This window comes from Podarcis cretensis (genome assembly GCF_951804945.1).
Source record: "Podarcis cretensis genome assembly, chromosome: 3".
Taxonomy (NCBI): domain Eukaryota; kingdom Metazoa; phylum Chordata; class Lepidosauria; order Squamata; family Lacertidae; genus Podarcis; species Podarcis cretensis.
The window spans coordinates 33,516,792-33,536,512 of record NC_137172.1 but is presented as its reverse complement, the minus strand read 5'-3'; the positions used below and the strand labels follow the sequence as shown (position 1 = coordinate 33,536,512).

General features: G+C 41.7%; 1 protein-coding gene across 4 annotated transcripts in view; it reads left to right on the top strand.

The window, feature by feature from the left end:
* The window catches only part of CDC42BPA (CDC42 binding protein kinase alpha), a 156,495-nt gene that overhangs the window by 12,318 nt on the left and 124,456 nt on the right, over window positions 1-19,721 (top strand). The gene's annotated exons all lie outside the window — the stretch shown is intronic.

Sequence of the window (19,721 nt, the reverse complement as noted above, 5' to 3'; positions counted from 1 at the left end):
CATTTACACCATCATATTACCTGTCTCACATAACAGCATCTCCCAGTGTCGCTTTGTTGGACAAGGCAGGTGTAGATTCAAACAGAATGACTGGCTAGTCCTAGAGTTGCACTGCATGCAAGGTGTTGGAAGGTGAATTCCAGGAGTGCTTGCCTCAGCTATGTAAATATTTTGTGGAGGGAGTTGCTGTCAGCTCTTCTGGATCCCTCTCCTTTTTTCAGTGAAAGGTCGTAGTGATTCTAATTTATGTTAATGATTGTACTCAGGAATCCAGAGCTAGCATTTAGTTCAGATTAACTAATGTGGGCTGCAGTGGTGTAATAGCATAGTTACTGAAATTAAAAATGAAAATATCCCAGTATACTCTTTATTACCCAGAAGGCTGTTGTGCTTCTCAGCATAATGGCATGGCATGATGCCGTGAATGTGTGTGTTGTGTGTATTTTAATTTTCCTAGAGCACTGAAAAACTGGGTTAGCCCTTGACTTGAGACACATGAAAGTGCAGAGCAGCTTTTGGATATTTATAAGGAATGTCCCTCAGGCTTTATTATTAAAAAGCACATATTTCCTCCATAGGTAACATACCTTCACCAGTCCAGGTACATAGCAATTTCCCTCTTAATAAGAAGGTTTGAGCATCTCAACTGCATTCTCTTTTACTATTGTGGTGTAATACATACTTGTCTCTCAGAAAACAAATTTTAATTTTGTTTATGTTGAATTTTAAGTTAGATAAATGGAAGAGGGGTTCAGTAATTAAACACCTGAGAGTTGGGGATCTGGGCCTCAGCAGTATTTTAATTACTTCGTTTGATCTTAATTAAGGTTGGAGAGTTGTTGCTGTTTTCATCACAGAGAAGTGGAGAGACACTTTAATAATATAATGGCTTTATTTAACCAACTTCTATTGGTAAAACTGAATGCATGTACTAGTGAGAAATGTAATTTTCATCAGACTGTAACAAGAACTTCACCAAGTAACAAATAATTTTGATGTTATTGCACCAATATGCAAGTCAGTGCCGTTTAATTTATTTTGTATATGTAATGTCATTTAATGGTTTATATTTGGGCCACTATCTACCTGAGTGATTAAAGCTATGTAGACCTGTTATTTCTTGTTACCGTTTTTTATTTAGTTTCCATTGCGCTTCCTGTTCCTCTTAAACAAGACTTATTTGTGCTTGCCATAGATACATCCAGTCATCCCTCTGGTCCCCAGACCCTGGCTTGAAAGTTATTTCTGCTCTATAGTTAAAAAACAAACAATTATGGGTTGGTGCCTGGAAAAGGAAAGGGATGGCTGGGTTCATAGGAAAAGAATGCTGCAATGTATGCAGAATAGGGGAAAGAGCAAAAAGAGTCACCCGAGTGGATCATGCCCTACATTTTTGCCTCTGAATATTTATTATGGTTTGTTGCCTAATACACTTTGTAGTGCTTGCAAGTTAATAGGTTACCTTATCCTGAAAGCTCAAAATCTCTAAAACACATCAGCAATGTCAAGTATCTCCTTAAAATTAAACTATACAGTGGTAACATGGCTAAGACCGCAAAACAAATTAAAGTCCTTTCCAATGCTGTAAAAGTTTGTTGAATAGCAATATTTGGAAGGCAGTTGCTGTTTACTGATGGATTGGCATTATAAAAGAGAGTTAAACTGAATCTTTTAAAAAAGTGCCATTGAGCTTGTACCAGGTGTGAACTGTTCATGCTGTCATCAGGATATACAAACCTTTTGTCATGTAATATTTCTGAGCTTAGTCAACTCCTTTTGGTTTGCAGTAGGAAGTTGCATACAGTCTATTATGTGACTGTATGGTAAAGAACAAAACCTCAGGAAATCCTGTGGCTGAGAGACTTCTCAGGCCATGCACTTTAACTACCGGTACCCCCTCCCCAAAACCAACCTCCTTCCATAAAAACACAAAGGTTTCATATCAAAACACAGAAATGTCCTAAATTTATTCTGCAATCTGGCCTACACTTTCCTAAGAGTAAAAAGATTGAAAACAACGGGAAATATTTCAGAGTAAATATACGTATGATTTCACTGTAAGTAGTATTCTGAAGTCTATTAGGAAGCACCAAAATAAGCATTAATAGCAATAGAGAAAGCTTTCTGACCTCTCCTGCAGTAGTTAACAACCATTAGAAATAAAATGATTTCTCAATGCCTTGGATTGTGATTATAAAAGATGCATCACATGAATTAATGTAGGATATTATTTTCCATTTTGTTCCCTTCTTAACCATTTTAGTTTTCCCTTTCTTCCCTTTTGTATCAGTATGTTCAATGTTGTTTGTATTTTGTCCTTATTTAAAAAATTCATCAAGTTTTTTTTTTTAAATGAAATCTTTCAGAGCATGAATTTTCCACTACTTGGGCTTCCATAATTTATTTTATTGCTTTTCCTCTAAGGAGTTTACTTTATAGCATGCATTGTTCTTTACTCTCTCCTTTTATACTCACAGCCACCTTATGAAGTAGGTTAGGTTAGAGACAGGTCCAATATTTTAAGTAAAATATACTGAGGAATTTTTTTCCCGTCAACCAGTTTTTACTGATGTGTTTGACGTTCTTATTGTACATCTTGTAGTATTGTGTTTTTAGGTTATATACTGTCTTGTGATATTTTATATGAAGGTGTGGTTTTAAAATATTTAAATAAATAAATAAATAAAAATAAGATCACCCAGTGAACTCTGTGACTGAGCAGGTGTTTGAGCTCCAGTCTCCCTGGTGCTAGCTAGCTCAACCCTCTAGCCTGCACCACAATGGCTGCCATACTTCTTTGGCCATCTCTACATGGAGGTGGTAGGAGCTGAAGGTGGTCAGAGACTAAACTGAATTTGCTTTCCATTTTTTAAAAATTGTCATTACCTAGCATTGTGATTGAGTTAATAAAAAACAGATGCCAAACACAAGCAAGCAAATGCTTGAGGTGGCTGAATATTGGTTAGTTGAAAAAGGCAAAACTAATTGTCCCTGGTTCTAATGTTGCAAGTCTGTGTGATAATGTAAGGCCATTTTTTCCTACTCGGTTTCTTCCCCACATTGTTGTTAATGAAAATGCATGCAGGCAATGGGACATGTTTCATTTTCAAAAGCACTAACAAGATATTTTTGTGTTCTCTTAAACATATATTCAACTATGTTTGAGACTTATTTCCACATCTGGTGTTGAAAAATCACTGAATTCAAAGAATGTTGTAGCATTTATTTCATTAATTTTTCTTACGTTAACATCCTTCCTTTCTTCTGTAATGGAACCTAAGCCAGCATACATGTGGTTCCCAGGCAATCATCCATCCATCCATTCTTGTACTAACTAGACCCAGACCTGCTTAGATCTGGGTCTAGATCTATAGGAAGTGTTGTAACTCAGTGGTAGACAATGTGCTTTGCATACAGAAGTTCCCATGTTCAATCTCTGGCATCTCCAGGTTGGGCTGGGATAGACTCCCTGCTTGAGAGGCAGTCAGTTTAGACAAAATCAAGCTAGATGAATCAGTGGTCTTTGTATAAGAGAGTTTCCTATGTTCCTGTTTAGCAAGGTGGTAGCCTTGTGCCTTGTAGAGGAAGCAGTGCATCCGTTAGGTCCAGACGACTCTGGGGTTGCGGCACTCATCTCGCTTTATTGGCCGAGGGAGCCGGTGTACATCTTCTGGGTCATGTGGCCAGCATGACTAAGCCACTTCTGGTGAACCAGAGCAGCGCACGGAAACGCCGTTTAGCTTCCTGCCGGAGTGGCACCTATTTATCTACTTGTACTTTGACGTGCTTTCAAACTGCTAGGTTGGCAGGAGCAGGGACCGAGCAATGGGAGCTCACCCTGTTGCGGGGATTCGAACTGCCAACCTTTTGATCGGTGAGCCCTAGGCTCTGTGGTTTAGACCACAGCCCCACCCACGTCCCATCTGCTTGTGCAGCAGGGCTTCCTTATTTCCTGACTCCCACAGCCCCCCATGTGACTCCAAAGTTGGGAGAAAAGAGAAACAGAAATCCCCATTGCACAAGTAGTTTTTCATTGTGTAGGTGAGAAGCCATCATTGGATGTCACCCAAGTCTTTGACTAAGCTGTTACCTTTGTGATAATGTTTGCTCCAAAATAATACTCTTCCACCTCTGCCTCTTTCCCATCTCTGTTTAATTCCAGAAAATCACTACCACTTTTTGGGGAGGGAGTGGGGTAATCACAGCTTTCTCCGACCCTTCCCTGAAACGAGAATGTGGAAATTTTAATCTAGGGTTTTCGGGTTTTTTGCAACGTCAGATAAATTGCAGCAAAAGCTTTGTTCTCAAAAGAAAGGAAAAGGGCGGAGTTAGCCTTTTTAAAAAGAATGCCCAGGAATTTTGAGGACCTTGAATGAACTTAGTTTTTGAAGACAAAAGGCATTTCAGCAGTTTAAGTTCTTTGAAAGGTATGAAGGAGAAAATTCTTCACAGCTATGGTTTCCAACTTTCTCTACACATGAATTAGTCAGCTCAGGAGAGTCATTGTTTTCCATAAACACCTCGATTATACAACACTTTTAGAGGGAACTCTCAGTATGTGTGGGTGTCACCCTACTCTTGCCTCAGGCATGCCAAGAGAGTGGCCTAGAATCATTTCAATCTTTCCTTTCCATCTGTATGCTATGTCAGGAGATGGTATCCATGCTGGAGAAGTGGCCTTCCAAGGAAACTTATTTGTCCTCACTGATAATTTTGTGCTGGGACCTCCAACAAGCTTTTGGGGAAACCTCTATTTCCTAGCAGTCGTTTTACAGCAGGCATTTCAGTGCCCAAGTGATAAACACAGATGCCTAATTCTGTATCCAGCCTGCCAGTGCTGTTCCATTTGGGATCTGCATTCTGATCTTTAAACATTGTTGTGCCTTCCCTTTTTCATGAACTTAATCTCTCGTATTATATTTTTCTTTAGGCAGGCTTCTAGGTAGCCATTCATATAACTGGCCATAGCCAGTAAAAAATGCCTCCAGGAGATCATGAAGGGACGTTTTTTTAAAAAGCTCAGTGGGAGGCTTACTTCTAAGTAAGCAGCATAGGTGTGTGGTTAAGGCGGTCTAATAGATTTGTGAATTTATTTGAAAATATACAAGACTAGTGAGTTTGTAGGGCTGGCAAGATTCAATAGAGAGGACTTCCTTTTATTATTATTTTGCCATGCCTGTGAGTTGCTTTTAACAGTGATAGATCTAAAATGTGAGCTGATGAAAAGGCAGGAAAAATGTGTTTTGCATACAACTGTGTTAAGCTGCTTCTTTCCTGGTGTGAGTTGGCTTTATCCTCATAATCCCTTAGTCAGTGTAGGAGGCCAGCGTATGGTGAGGTGTTTTTAAATTCTTCATTCTTGTCTTTCTATTTATTGACTGACAAAGCCGCCTTCAACAAAAATAGATACTATGGTAGTATGTGCAGAATATTACCAAAGCAATGCAGATTCACAAACTCATTGTTTGCATTGAAAAAGAAAACATTACTATGGCTTTTCAGTCTATAAGGCTTAGCCCTTTTATAGCTCTGTTCAGTAAAATAACAAATTAAAGCAAAAGTGATGCAATCTTAATGAAAGGAAGAAAGATTTATCTAAGCTCAAGCAAAATGCAGCCCATGAATAGAATGAAATTGTATATGGAACTCTGAAAGCTTGTTCCTGTCTTCTTAAAAATAGTTTTAAAGCAGTTTAGCATACTTTCAGCAGTCAGGCTGGGACAAAATCCTACCCTGAGTGTAGTTTTTGTTGTAGGGTTGACCCAGAAACATGCCTATAACATAGTCCTCCTAGGACATTATGACTTACATAGTACTTTTGCTGATGTTTACAGTGTTTATAGTAAACTAAATTTTACGTTACAAAGGCTTATGAAACATGCAGGAGCAAAACATACTGAAGAAATCTATTGATTTTTTTCTGCCTTGTTAGTCAATGAAAAATATTAGGGTAATCCCCCCTTCCTAGCTACAACAAAAACTAATCTAGGAAAGCAGATTTAAGTGCCCTTCTACTGTCACCACACCAATGGATTTACCATACCACGTAAAATAACAAATGCATTTGAGTAGTTGAAATGTCCCTAAAACTGTTTGTGTAAATTGTATGTTTCACATTAACAATTCATATTTCATATTTCATGTGCATTTAGGTGGAAACTTCTTGCAAGCAGAAAAAATGTGTAACCGCTAAGGACATGGCTTTCTATTTATAATGGGATTTTGTTTATTTTTTAAGCTTATATATTCTTTTTGTGGCTAATTTGTCTGTATAAATGGTTTTGATAATAATAGTGTGTGCCACTTTAAGCCTTAAGGAAACCTTAAAATAGTTTATTAACATTGAACTCTTGAAAATGAAAAACCCTCGGATTACAACAGGTTGATCTGTCTTTACCAGATCCATATTCCAAAACGATCATTTGTACTTCTGCAGGGTAGACAGAGTTTCCTGTCCAGAGTAGGCAGGGCTGTGGTAAAATAGTGATTTTAGATGCAGCAGAACCCTTAAACAATACATATATATTACAGAAAGACAAGTCGTTACAGTGATTAAACTTGTAGTTGTTTTGTTGATACTTGCTTTGTTATACAGTGGTACCCCAGGTTACATATGCTTCAGGTTACATACGCTTCAGGTTACAGACTCCACTAACCCAGAAATATTACCTTGGGTTAAGAAGTTTGCTTCACCATGAGAACAGAAATCGTGCAGCGGCGGCGCGGCGGCTTCCATTAGCTAAAGTGGTGCTTCAGGTTAAGAACAGTTTCAGGTTAAGAACGGATCTCCGGAATGAATTAAGTTCTTAACCTGAGGTACCACTGTATTTGGTTCTCTTTCAGTATGCAATACTGGTGGCAAGTGGGCATTCTTAATCTTATTGCATCAAAGGTTGTTAAGGTACCACCACAGCATGTGGCAGTAAATTCATTCAGGAGGAGCAACCCACCGGGGGGGGGGGGAGGCAGCCCGCCCTGCTTACTAATGTGCAGGCAGGTAGATGGGTGAGCAGGCAATTTGAGCTGGCAACACATCACAGCTCCATGGCCTCTGCCAGCACAGTGCAGGCAGGCAGGAGTGAATTGCCCTGTGTTGGCGGCAGCCATGGAGCCGTGATGTACTGTCAGCTCAAAAAGTCTGAAACCGGTATCGCCACCTGAACTTCATACCAGTTTCAGACAATGAGTTGAAATATTGTTCAGCTCTAATGATGATGATGACAAATTTAAACAGTATCTATTGTAGATAGCAATATAGAGGTAGGTGATGGGTAAGATATCTTATATGAAGCAAAGGTTGGCAGTAGAGACCAGAAGGCAGAGGCCTAAATGCACCTGGTGGAAAAGTCCAAATGCAAATAACTGTGATTTGGACTAACGCTAGGGTACAAAGACAGTGAGACAGGAAGAAGGAGTGACATGCCGCTAATGACTTGTCCCAAGAAAGAGAAGATAAAGAGAAATGGTCTCCTGCAGGTCACTGTGACCTGCACTTGACATTTGCAGCTGTTTTCTGAGTTTCTGACAGTGATTCCAAAAGTGGGTAGCATATCTTTTCAGTATGCAGAAACAGTTAATTACCTCTGCCTTCTGAAAGGATACTTGATAGGCTCAGGCTTAGGTGAGGAAGGCAGCCCTCGAACCAAGTCAGACACTTGCCCTGGAACTCAAAAGACCCAAGGGCCCTGGAACCTTATAAAGTTCCAAATATAGAAAACAACTGGCTTATTCTTCCTACAAGAGTCCTCACTAATCTGAAGAAAACACTATAATTGAGAAGCAATAAGAGATGAAAAAGAGGCAAAAGTAAGGTATTTTAACTACCGTATTTTTCGCTCTATAACACGCACTTGACCATAACACGCACGTAGTTTTTAGAGGAGGAAAACAAGACAAAAATATTCTAAACGAAACAGTGGATGTATGTTTTTTGTGGTTCATGCTGTGGCCACAGACGTGATCTGACAGTGAGTTTGGGGTAGCCCAATGCAAAAATCCTGAGGATCCATGTGGATTCATGCTTTTGTAACCACGTTTTTGCGCCATTGCAGCCCCATGAAACAGTGGGTGCGTGTGTGTTTTTTGGTGCAGGCTGTAGCCATGGATATGCTATGTGATCTGATGGTGAACTTGGGGTGACCCAGTGCAAAAATCCTGAGAATCCATGTGGATCCGTGCTTTGTAACCACGTTTTAAGTGGGGAGGGAAGGAAAAGCATTCAAGGGACAAGGAGCATGCGTGGGGTGTGTGGAGAAGGATGCTGCTAATAATGCAGAAGAGGGGTTTAAGGGGAGAAGGAACACGCGTGGGGTGTGTGAAGAAGGATGCGGCTAATAATGCAGGCGAGGGGTCTAAGGGGAGAAGGAACATGCATGGGGTGTGTAGAGAAGGATGCTGCTAATAATGCAGGAGAGGGGTTTAAGGGGAGAAGGAGCTCGCGTGGGGTGTGTGGAAAAGGAGCTTTTCCGCAAGCTGAGCGGGGAGGTGGGAGGGAAAGAGCACTGTTGCTTTAAAGGAGCCAACCGGACAGCAGCCACTTACAGCAGTGTAAGCAGCTCCTTTCCTCTCCCGCTTTGCTCCTTCTCTCCCTCTTTGCTGCTTTACGCAGCTAATGGCGAATCCCCTGCAACCCAAGTCCTGCTCAGCGGATCAGCTGAGACGCTGGGAGAATCGTAATTTCCCCCTCTCCCTCATCCCGTGCCCTCCTGTCCCCAGCAGCCTTTTAAAAAACTTTTTTACTGGTTTTCACTGCGCTCGTGGCTCAGAGCCCTCCTGTGCCCTGCCGTCCCTCTGCAGCCTCATTGCTCCGTTTAGAGAGCGCACGGACCTTTGCTAGCTGAGGCTGCAGCAGCTGTTGCTGGCTACACGGCCTTTTTCCGGCTCGCTATGGCTCCCGTCTGTCCCTCCTCCCGTGTAAGCGGCTGCTGCCCGCTTTGCTGCCATGGCTCTCCTTCCCTCTCTCCTCCTGGCTGTAAAGCAAGCAAAGCTAGAGCCACGCAAAGCGGGACAGAAGCCCTGCAAGCGGCTCCCTCTTTGCTTGACTGACGGCAGCCATGGCTCCGGTCGAGTGCATTCACTCCGTAACATGCACAGGCATTTCCCCTTACTTTCTAGGAGCAAAAAAGTGCATGTTTTGGAGCGAAAATTACGGTATTCTGAAATACTGTACAGCTGCTACTTTGAATAGGATGCTGCTTAAACCAGTGTTGCTTTCACCAGTTCCCAGCCATGACACGGTACTCATCTGTCAGAGCAAAATTAAAAACATGCTGAACCAAGCTTCTCCGTAGCACCACCAAACTCACTTGGGCCTCCATATTGTATTCAAAATCCAAAAGAATGACCAAAGCCTTGCATCTCTGTTTCACAATATTACTGTTTCTTTCATTACATTTTCTGCCAAGTCACCAGGAGCGGGATAAAATGGTTGGAGGACTTATTTTTGGTTTGTTGGCTGTCATTGGTCTAGATTATATAGACTGATATGTGTTTGTAAAAGGACTGCTTTTATTATATCTACTCATGATAAAATTTCAGGGCTGAGAGATACTCCCAAGTTATGTCTTAAAAAACAAAAGTATGAATAGCAATATATGCAGCCATCTTGGATTCAAGGTCTGTTAATTGAGTAGGAACAGAATCTGATGCTTTCCTAGGTCCAGTCATTGTGCTAGTTAAAGAGGATTGTTATATGTAGATACTTTGCATCTATTTTTGACCATGAATCCTGGGAAAATTCCATTTTGAAATTAGAAGCAGCTCTAAATATGTAATGGTGATTTTGATCCTGCCACAATATACCTGATCAGGAGGGTCTTTTGGTTTATTTAGTTTGAATTAAAGAGATATAAAAAGCTGTTTTTAAATGTACACTGACCTTTTTATATTCTCTTGTAGTATTTGTTTGCACCCATACTCTGCTGGATGCTTCTGCAAGCATGAGAGGCTCTATAGGTCCCTTTTCATTTCTACCTGCCTTGTGTGGAATGTGAACAGCACCTGTTCTCCTTTAGGCTAGGAATGACTGATTGGCATTTGAGACCCCATCTACGCTGTGAAAGATCAGAGAAATGTCTTTCTCTTGTAATGGGCTTTGGTAAAGTGACTCTTTCATTCCTTACTGCTATTTATACTTTTGGCAAGGACACATACTACCCCCTCCCCTGATTCATCTTTTTTTCTCCTTTAAGGATTGGAACTGAGAAAACAGTACACTCTCAATAAGTAGTAAAACTATTTATTATTTTATTATTTTCATATAACAAGTTTTCTAGCTCTTTTACAAGAGCGAGTTTAATATGGGCCTGGGCTGCTTTTGTAATTACTAATTTTCTGCTTTTGCTATATTACAACATATTTTTAAAATGTACCGTATTTTTCGCCCTATAGGACGCACTTTTTCCCCTCCAAAAATGAAGGGGAACTGCGTGTGCGTCCTATGGGGCGAATGCAGGCTTTCGCTGAAGCCTGGAGAGCGAGAGGGGTCGGTGCGCACCGACCCCTCTCGCTCTCCAGGCTTCAGGAGAGCCGCAGCGCCAGTCCCACAAGGTTGGGGGACAGCGGGGAGGCGGAACGCCGCCATCCCGCTGTCTCCCGATGTGGTTTGGAGGCTGACGGCAGGGAGACGCGTGCTTCTCCCGGCCGCCAGCCCCGCAAGCTCCGGGGACAGCGGGGAGGCGCAGCGCGTCCTCCCGCTGTCCCCGGACCTGGTCTGTAGGCGGGCGGCGGGGAGAAGAGCGCTTCTCCCCGCTGCCAGCCCCACAAGCGCCTGGGGGGGAAATAAAAATTTTTTTCTTTGTTTCCCCCCAAAAAAACTTGGTGCGTCCTATTGGCCGGTGCGTCCTATGGGGCGAAACATACGGTATGTGGCATTCAGGAATGTTCAGTTCTTGATCATACTCCCCCCCCCCCAACCACACACAAAGAGGAATGTCCTGTGGACAAGGATAAAGGATTGATTGTCTGTGGTCCAATGTTCTTTGTTCTTTGAATACTGAAGTCTTTGCAGTTGCTGGCATCTTCCTGTAGTTCAGACAACTGGCAAAGTCAGAGTTGAACTTACGCTCTCTTTTACATCCACCTGTTCTCTGTCTGCTTCCCAAAAGGGCAAAAACCTCGACTTCTCAATAGCTTTTGATACCATCAACCATGGTATCCTTCTGGAGCAGCTGCCTGAGTTAGGGTAGGTGGCAGTGCTTTGCAGTGGTTTCAGTGCTACTTAGATGGTCATCTTCAGAAGGTGATGCTTGGAGAGTGCTCTTCAGCCCTGTAGAGCTGTCAGTGTGGGTTTAAAGGTAAAGGTAAAGGTACCCCTGCCCGTACGGGCCAGTCTTGACAGACTCTGGGGTTGTGCGCCCATCTCACTCAAGAGGCCGGGGGCCAGCGCTGTCCGGAGACACTTCCGGGTCACGTGGCCAGCGTGACAAAGCTGCATCTGGCGAGCCAGCGCAGCACACGGAAACGCCGTTTACCTTCCCACCCAGTGTGGGTTTACTCACAGTTTAATCTTCTCCCTGCTGTTTAACATAAGAATGAAACTGCTGAATGGGGGCCAACCAGAGTTTTGGAGTACACACAGTTCTGCTTCTCCTTTACACTTGCCATTGTGGCAGTGGTTGTGCTGGAACATGGTCTTGCTTCGGTAACTGATTGGATGAGAGCCAATAAACTGAACCTCAATCCAGATAAGAATGAGGCTGTTCTCTAGAATAGATGGATGGGAGGTGGACTACTCTTGATGGCGTTACACTCCCTCTGAAGGAGTGGGTCGGCAGCTTGGGGTACTTCTGGGTCCATTGCTGTCACTTGAGGCTCAGGTGGTCTTCCATCAACTTCAGCTGCTCACCCAGCTGCACCCCTTTCTGGACAGTGATAGCCTAATTTCTGTTGTCTATGCTCTGGTAACCTCTAGGTTAGATTACTGCAATGCGTTATACATGGGACTGCCTCTGAATATGGTTCAGAAACTTCAGCTGGTGCAGTATTCAGTGGCCAGGTTGCTCACTGGAGCAAGATGGTTTGAGCGGACAACACTGATACACACACACACACACACACAGAGAGAGAGATAATTGCAATAAAAACAGCACAGCACCAGCCCTTTCAAAGCTACTAAAAGCCCATTAAAATCAGTAAGTTCCCAAAAGCCTATTGTAATAAGAAAGTTGTAGTCGATAACATCTGGAAGGTGCCACATTGGCTACATCTTGTCCAAGGTATCTCATTGAATGTGCTACATTTTTGTTAATATTCACAGCATTATTCGGTTGCTAGAGAAAAAAGTGGGCCAACCAAAAGGAGTAAGCAAGCACGTTCTGATATGTTTACAGTTATAGGCATTCTGTGTTTAGATGTTTTGAGGATTATGCTGAGATACCACAATAAACATAGCAAGAACACATTCTCTCTCTCTCTCTCTCTCTCTCACACACACACACATATGATATGTTAATACAATAAACAGCTTTGCTTGTTAATTTGAGGACTGCAAGAGGAGGTGAAGGATTATTGTCAATGAGGAATTACTAGATTATAAATTGGACAACCAGATTCCTTTATCAAGTGTTTTGGGCTGAGTGTATTGGAGCCAAAATGGGGCCACTGAGAAACAATGCTTGGGAAAACCTCAGTGTTTGCAGAACTAATCTTAAACTAAGGAGAGGGAGAGAAAACCAGCACAAAGAGAATGGAGTATTCTTGGTAGCCATGAACTGTTGAGTCTTGGTTGGAAAAGGAAATAGGAAAAACTGGAGGAATATAGTGCTCTGCTTCGGTTACTTTCAGCTTAAAATATGCTGGAGCATTCTTTATAGTGGGTCAGGTTATACTCCACCATTTTGTTGTGGCTCCCACTTCCCTCATCTGAATTTTGTTTACTGTTTGCAGAAATGCCTTTGTAGACTAAACTTTGAAAAAACTTGTTTGTAATTTTATTCCTCAGGTTATATCCGACATAATATGTGTACATCATTCCTTGCTTTTTCAATGTAACTTTGTTTAAAACTAGCAGATAATAGTAACAACAACAACAACAACAACAACAACAATTGCTACAGTTATTTATAAATCCTCTCAAAATATAGGTGCTGTTAAACTCACATGAATGTCAGGCTTAGTTTACATCTTTATGATCTAATGAATGCAAGTAAATTAACAGAGGATGTAAATGTCATATCATAATTCTACTTGATATACAAAAGCTGAGATCCAAAGAACTGTACAGCTAGTTCTGGATGAGCAAAATGAAATTGGGGCTTGTGTTTGTCCCTAAACTACATAGTGAGAATCCCACCTTTGGAAATGAAGGGGTATCAAAATCATTGTTTTGAAAATTGTAGAGGGTCTGTTCAAAGAAAAAAAAGGTAAGAATCATCCCACTTGTCATGCATAAATGCCAGCCATAAGAAATCGCTACTTTGTTATGTCAGATCAGAGAGTAAGACAGAGAACATTCATGATGGAGACGAAGAGTTGACTTTGCAAGTTCATTGTGTGAAACCTATTAATGTCTGCTTAAGTCGCAGTACTGTTTCCATTTACCTTTGAGTAAGCCCCATTTGAACTCCATGGGACTCTACCTTTGAGTAGATATATAGGAGTGAACTGGTTTTTGGTTTAATGGGATTTTGCCCTTCTGTTCCTCATAGATTTATAGGGAGGTTTATAGTTTAAAGTTACCATATTTTTCGCTCCATAAGACACACTTTTTCCCTCCTAAAAAGTAAGGGGAAATGTGTGTGCATCTTATGGAGTGAATGCGGGGGGGGGGGGGGGGGAGGCAGGCAGGAAAAGCCCCCAAGAGCTGCACACAAGCTCCGTGTGGCTCCTGAGGGCTTTTCCCCAGGAGGGAGAAGGGACTGACGCGGCCAGTCAGTCCCTTCTCCCTCCTTGTAGAAAAGCCCTCAGGAGCCACACGCTCCTTAAAGGGTGCACAGCTCCTGTGGGCTTTTGCGGGAGGTGGGGGTATTGCCATAGCTGCGCACAGCCCCTCCGGCCAGGAGAGGCTGTACGCGGCTATGGCTTCTTTAGCCGCGCACAGCCTCTCCCGGCTGGAGAAGTTGCGCACCGCTAAAGAGGAAACCAAGACAGCAAGCGGGATGGATCCCGCTTGCTGTCTTGGCTTCTTTGCTCTTTGGGGCTGGGGAGGGGGGAACCCGGGCTTCCCCCGGCAGCCCCAGAAGCTCTGGGAGAAGTGGACAGGCTGCACACAGCCTGTCCGCTCCTCTTTGGGGCTTGGGGGGGGGATAATATTTTTTTTCTTGATTCCCCCCTCTAAAAACTAGGTGCGCCTTATGATCCGATGTGCCTTATGGAACGAAAAATACGGTAAAAAGATCAAACCTGATATAACCACATAAAAAAGGTACTGGTAAATTCCACGGAGCTCAAATGGAATTTTTTACCAGATAAAATCACAGCCTAAATCACAACAGAGTTAAGTCTGCACAAGGCAATCTGATAGAAGCAGGTTTTATACTTGCACCGGATTTCATAAACATCCTTTGGGAGATTTTCAGGATTGTAGATTGGAGGGTATCTAAGGATTTAGGAAGTTGTCTGGGAAATAGTGGCAACTGCTTCCTAAATCTTTAATCCTTACCCCATCTGTATCCTTCTGTTCAACATTGTTCATTTTTGTTTTCAGGTCAGCAAGGCCTGATTATTAAACAGAATCCATTGACACTATTATACAATTTTCTACAATAAAAAGAAAAGACAAAAGAATCCATGATTAGTTTAGGTAAAACAATAAATTAATCCATTTACAATGTGAACCATATGATCACTATATCTCTGGTAATGTAACATTTAAATATTTTAGGATCCTCTGTATAATTCCCAGCACCATCTTGAACCTTAACTTCAGTACTTCATTGAAAATGAGTTCTTGTAAAGTGGGTATCACCTGCTTTGCTCATTAATAGTCATTAATTTGGTCATATATGCTATATCTCTAACTCCTAATAGTAAATCACTGGGAATCTATGGGAAACAGAAGGGCAAAATCCAAAGACTGAGGGGGCAGGACTTGGCATCTGGGTGGCCCAGGCCCTCCATAAACACCACTCAGACATGTGCCCTGGGGAGGTCACTGGTGCTGCTAACATTGCGGGTTGACTTCATCCCTAGAGGTGCACTCCATTGTCTCTTGAGATAGATGGATGCCAACAATAATGTCTATCCCAGATTACCATGCTTCATCCTCTTCCAGTGCAAAGTGAGAAATGCTGGGAAGGCACCAGCAAATATAAAAGGGCACCTTATTGACTTACATTTGGTAGAAAGAGCTTAGCAGTCTCTGAGAGCTTGGCATAGGATACCCTCATGGATCCATGAGGCTGACAGGTGAAGCCACTGTTGGGCAACATGTTACCACCCTCATTTTCTGCATATTTCTACATGTTATAGAAAGATTAATGTGTTGTTTTATTTTGATGTAGAACACTTAAGGATCTAGATAGACTGTTTAATAAACCTTGAGATTTCATGTAGTGTGATGTGTGTTATTTAAAATATTCTTTAAAACATACATTATAGAATGGGCCATTTCTGTTGGTTTAGAGATGTATTGTTCTCTGTGTTTAACGCTAAAGTTGTAGGTTTCATCTAAACACTTTATAAGAAAAGTTGTAGACATATTAAGCATTTAGTTGCAGTGTTTCTGTTGGCTGCCCAAAACATAGTTCTCTGTGTGTAAATATAAAATGATAAAAAATTATGCAAGTGTTCGCGCGCGTGCACACACACAGTTAAATAGAGAATTGTCAGTTTAAGGATTATGCACTAAGGATTATAATTAGCAGTAAAGGTAAAGGAACCCTGGACGGTTAAGTCCACTCAAAATCAACTATGGGGTGCGGTGCTCATCTCCACTTTCAGGTACTGGCGTTTGTCCACAGACAGCTTTCCGGGTCATGTGGCCAGCATGACTAAACCGCTTCTGGTGCAATGGGATACCATCATGGAAGTCAGAGCTCAGAGAAACACCGTTTACCTTCCCGCTGTAGTAAGTCCTATTGAGCTCACTGCAGCTTTCTGAGTAAACACTTCAAAATGGTTTTGACAGAGTATACTGGTGGTTTGAAGGATGCAGGTAAATTCTGCTAATATCTTGTGTTCAGGAGATAGCAACTCTAGACTATTATTGGTCTGCTCTAATTGAAAATTGTATATGTGGCCTTTTGTGTTTAGAAGAGAGAGAGTTGTGACCTGCCACTGACCCTTTGTAAAGCCTTTCATTTTATTAGGCTTAGAATCCTGCCTTTCTTTTTCTGATGTGATTGTGAACCACTCAGATAAGTAATGGCAAAGAAAAGAAGCAAGTAGTTTTACTTTCCATCTGAGTTTCAGTTCATCAAGCCTGGAGGAACGCAGTGTATTCTCAGTGGTCCATCTGGCACTGCTGCCATACAGCTCCTATCTTTTCAAAGCAGCTTGCATGAAGTTACACAGCAGAGTGCTGCATAGAGACTATTTTAGACATAATATATGATTATGTCTTGGAACTGTTAGTCATGCAGCTAACCAAGGTGAGATGTAACTCCAAAGTTCAGTTGTAAGTGGTACAATGTAGCCATTGTTGTACAGCTCTAAAACTACCCTCAGTGCTATTGAACCCAATATATATGTGAATGTTCAGAAAATGTCAGTAATATTTAATTTCCAAATCAAGTGTGCAACTGAACAAAAAAATATTCTTGGAATAACTTTGAAATACGTTCCATAGAAAAAGATGATGCCGTTTTAATGATGACCTAATTTCGCCATGGTCAGTTTTTGCTTTTGTGTAGAAATGTTTTTCCAGTAGTTCAGTTTACACAGGGAACACCCTTATTTGCTTCAGAACAACTAACATTTACTCACATGACTCTGAGAATTGAATACTGTAACTCCCTTTTGGCCAGTTTTTCCATTACTGGTGAGTCATTTAAGAGTGCATCAGTATGTTTGCTAACTGGGACTGAGCCAAGCCAACCTTCAGTGAATATATTATACATGTGCATTTTTCTGAAATTGTTAAGAAAAGCCCTGCTGAATCAGTGGCTACTAGTAATGATGCCTCTATTGCCCCAAGTATCAGAGGCAGTATGTTTCGGAATGCCAGTTGCTGGGGATCATGGTGGAAAAGTCCTATTGAGATCATGTGTCCTGTTTGTAGGCATCGCATAGACATCTGGTTGGTTACTGTGAGAACAGACTACTGGGCTAAATAGGCCTTTAGTTTGATCTACCAGGCCTCTATATATTAAAATGTTTAAAATCCCAGATCCCAATTATGATCTGGGTTCGACCCGACTTCTTATATCCCTCTATTACGAGAACTATCATTTTATTCCTATTCACCTTATTTAGTTACCGATTCATAGAACTTCAGCTCTTATCTTATAGCTGCTTATTAACATGACTATTTTATTGTGTATTATAGTTAAGGAGTATTTTTTAATTATGGTGTATTTTAACAGTGTTGCATAGTTGGTTTTCATATTTTGTAAAGCCGATTTTGGCTTAAGTACCGTATTTTTCGCCCTATAGGGCGCACCGGCCCATAGGACGCACCTCGGGTTTTTTTTGGGGGGGGAAATGAATAAAAATAATTTATTCCCCCCCCAGCCCCCAGAACAGGCTGCTGCCTGCAAGCCTTACGAGCCCGGCGGCAACTCCTGCCGGGCTCGGAAGGCTTGCGGACACCTGCGCGAAGCACAGGGCGCCCTCCGGAGGGTGCCCCGTGCTTCGGGCTGCAGGCTGCTGCCCGCAAGCCTTGCGAGATTGCAGGAACTCCCGCCGGGCTTGCAAGGCTTGCGGATAGCTTCCTGGAGAGCGAGAGGGGTCGGTGCGCACTGACCCCTCTCGCTCTCCAGGCTTCAGCGAAAGCCTGCATTTGCCCCATAGGACACACACACATTTCCCCTTCATTTTTGGAGGGGGAAAATTGTGTCCTATAGGGCGAAAAATACGGTACAGTAGTATATAAATTAATACATAACAGGAGTCTTCGGTGAGAAAATTGTGTTCATTTCTGCTGCTGAATATACTGTCAGAAATCAGTGCATGGACCACTTTTTTGTCTGTAGCAAGCTAGTGTAGCCTTCTTTCTTTCTTTCTTTCTTTCTTTCTTTCTTTCTTTCTTTCTTTCTTTCTTTAGGATTCTCTGTGCTCCTGTTTTTAGATCTGACTCTGTAGAGTAGTGGAGCAAAAGCTTATTTACAATTAATTTGACAGATGCCACCTTGCTCTCAAGCGGCTATTTGGTTCAGATGTAGACTTACCCAGAAGATTAAGAACACATATTTAAAATAAACTGTTACTAGTTTTGCCTATGGCTGACATACAAAAGGAATTCTACATGCTGTTTAGTATTGTTTTTACAATGGTACCTTGGTTTTCGAACGTAATCCGTTCCGGAAGACAGTTTGAGTTCCAAAACATTTGAAAACCGGAAGCCTCAAGCCGGAAGCTTCAATACGGAAAACTCAAAACAGAAGCCGCATTTCCAGTTCGACTTCTGAGGCGCGTTCGAAAACTGAGGCACTTACTTTGTTTATGGCATTTGAAAACCGAAACGTTTCATGGTATATGGTTCCATGTACTTATGTATTCATCTGTAGTGTTATCTGCTTGGATATTTTTATGGTCTATAAATGTTCAAATAAATAAAATAAAAGTTTGGGTTAAGTTTGTAGATGTTGGAAAGAGGACAGATTGGAACCTATGCTTAAAAAATATATTTTGCTTCCCCACCATCTCTGATATTTCTTCAGATTATTTTAATATACCATTTCTATCTGAAGCAATGAAATAACTTGTTAGTTTGGAGACTAGTATAGTATACTGTGCTGCTGCCAGGCTATTTTGTGCCCTGGGCAAGGCTAACTACTTGCAGGGGTGCACTTTGTCTTTCAAATTTCAGTGGTGTCCTATGTGAAGCTAATACCCCACCCCACCCCGCCAAAAGCCTCTTGCCTTCCTTTCTGCTCAGTGTCATAGTTGCAACGCCTGTGGTACCCCCTGAGCTCGGCACCCAGTGTGGTGAAACCAACCAAGCTGCCCTAAATTCACCTCTGTACTTGCACCCCCTCACCAATTGCTATTGTTCAAAAACAGGTGTCTTGTAGAAAAAATGAAAAGCACAAAATTTGAAATTGCTAAATTTATTTTAAATTGCAAGAATAAGTAATGCAACAATCTTTGATTATCTTTCTCAAATACAAAAATGTTTTAGCACACAAATCATTTTGAATAATCTTGTGAATTGTGATGTTAAAATTTAAGTTTCTTAAAAGATTCAATTTCAGGAAAATCAAAATCTCTGCATGTCTTTTCCTTGGCGCATTTTGTAACCAATTCCTTCAGGTAAATTTCTGATGATTGGGCATATATCAATTGGATATAGCTGTCAGTTTGCCAACTAGTCTCCTTTACAACATGGTTGACCATGTGTAAGTTTTTATAAGTTTGAGCTTTGAGAAATTACGATCACCACTTGCCACTGACAGTGGAAGTTTGAGAAGGATCCTCAGAGCAGGGCTTCCCAACTGTGTGTTGCAACACAAGTGTGTTGGCTGCAGTATGTAGGTGTGTTGTGTGAACTCTCCCCGCTCTCCTTCCGGGCCCGGGAAGGGGTTAGTTTAACCTCCAGTTTGCTAGTAAAACTAAATTACTGTTTCATGAAATTATGCATGTCTAAAAAGTGTGTCACCAACATGAGAAGTTTGGAAAGTTCT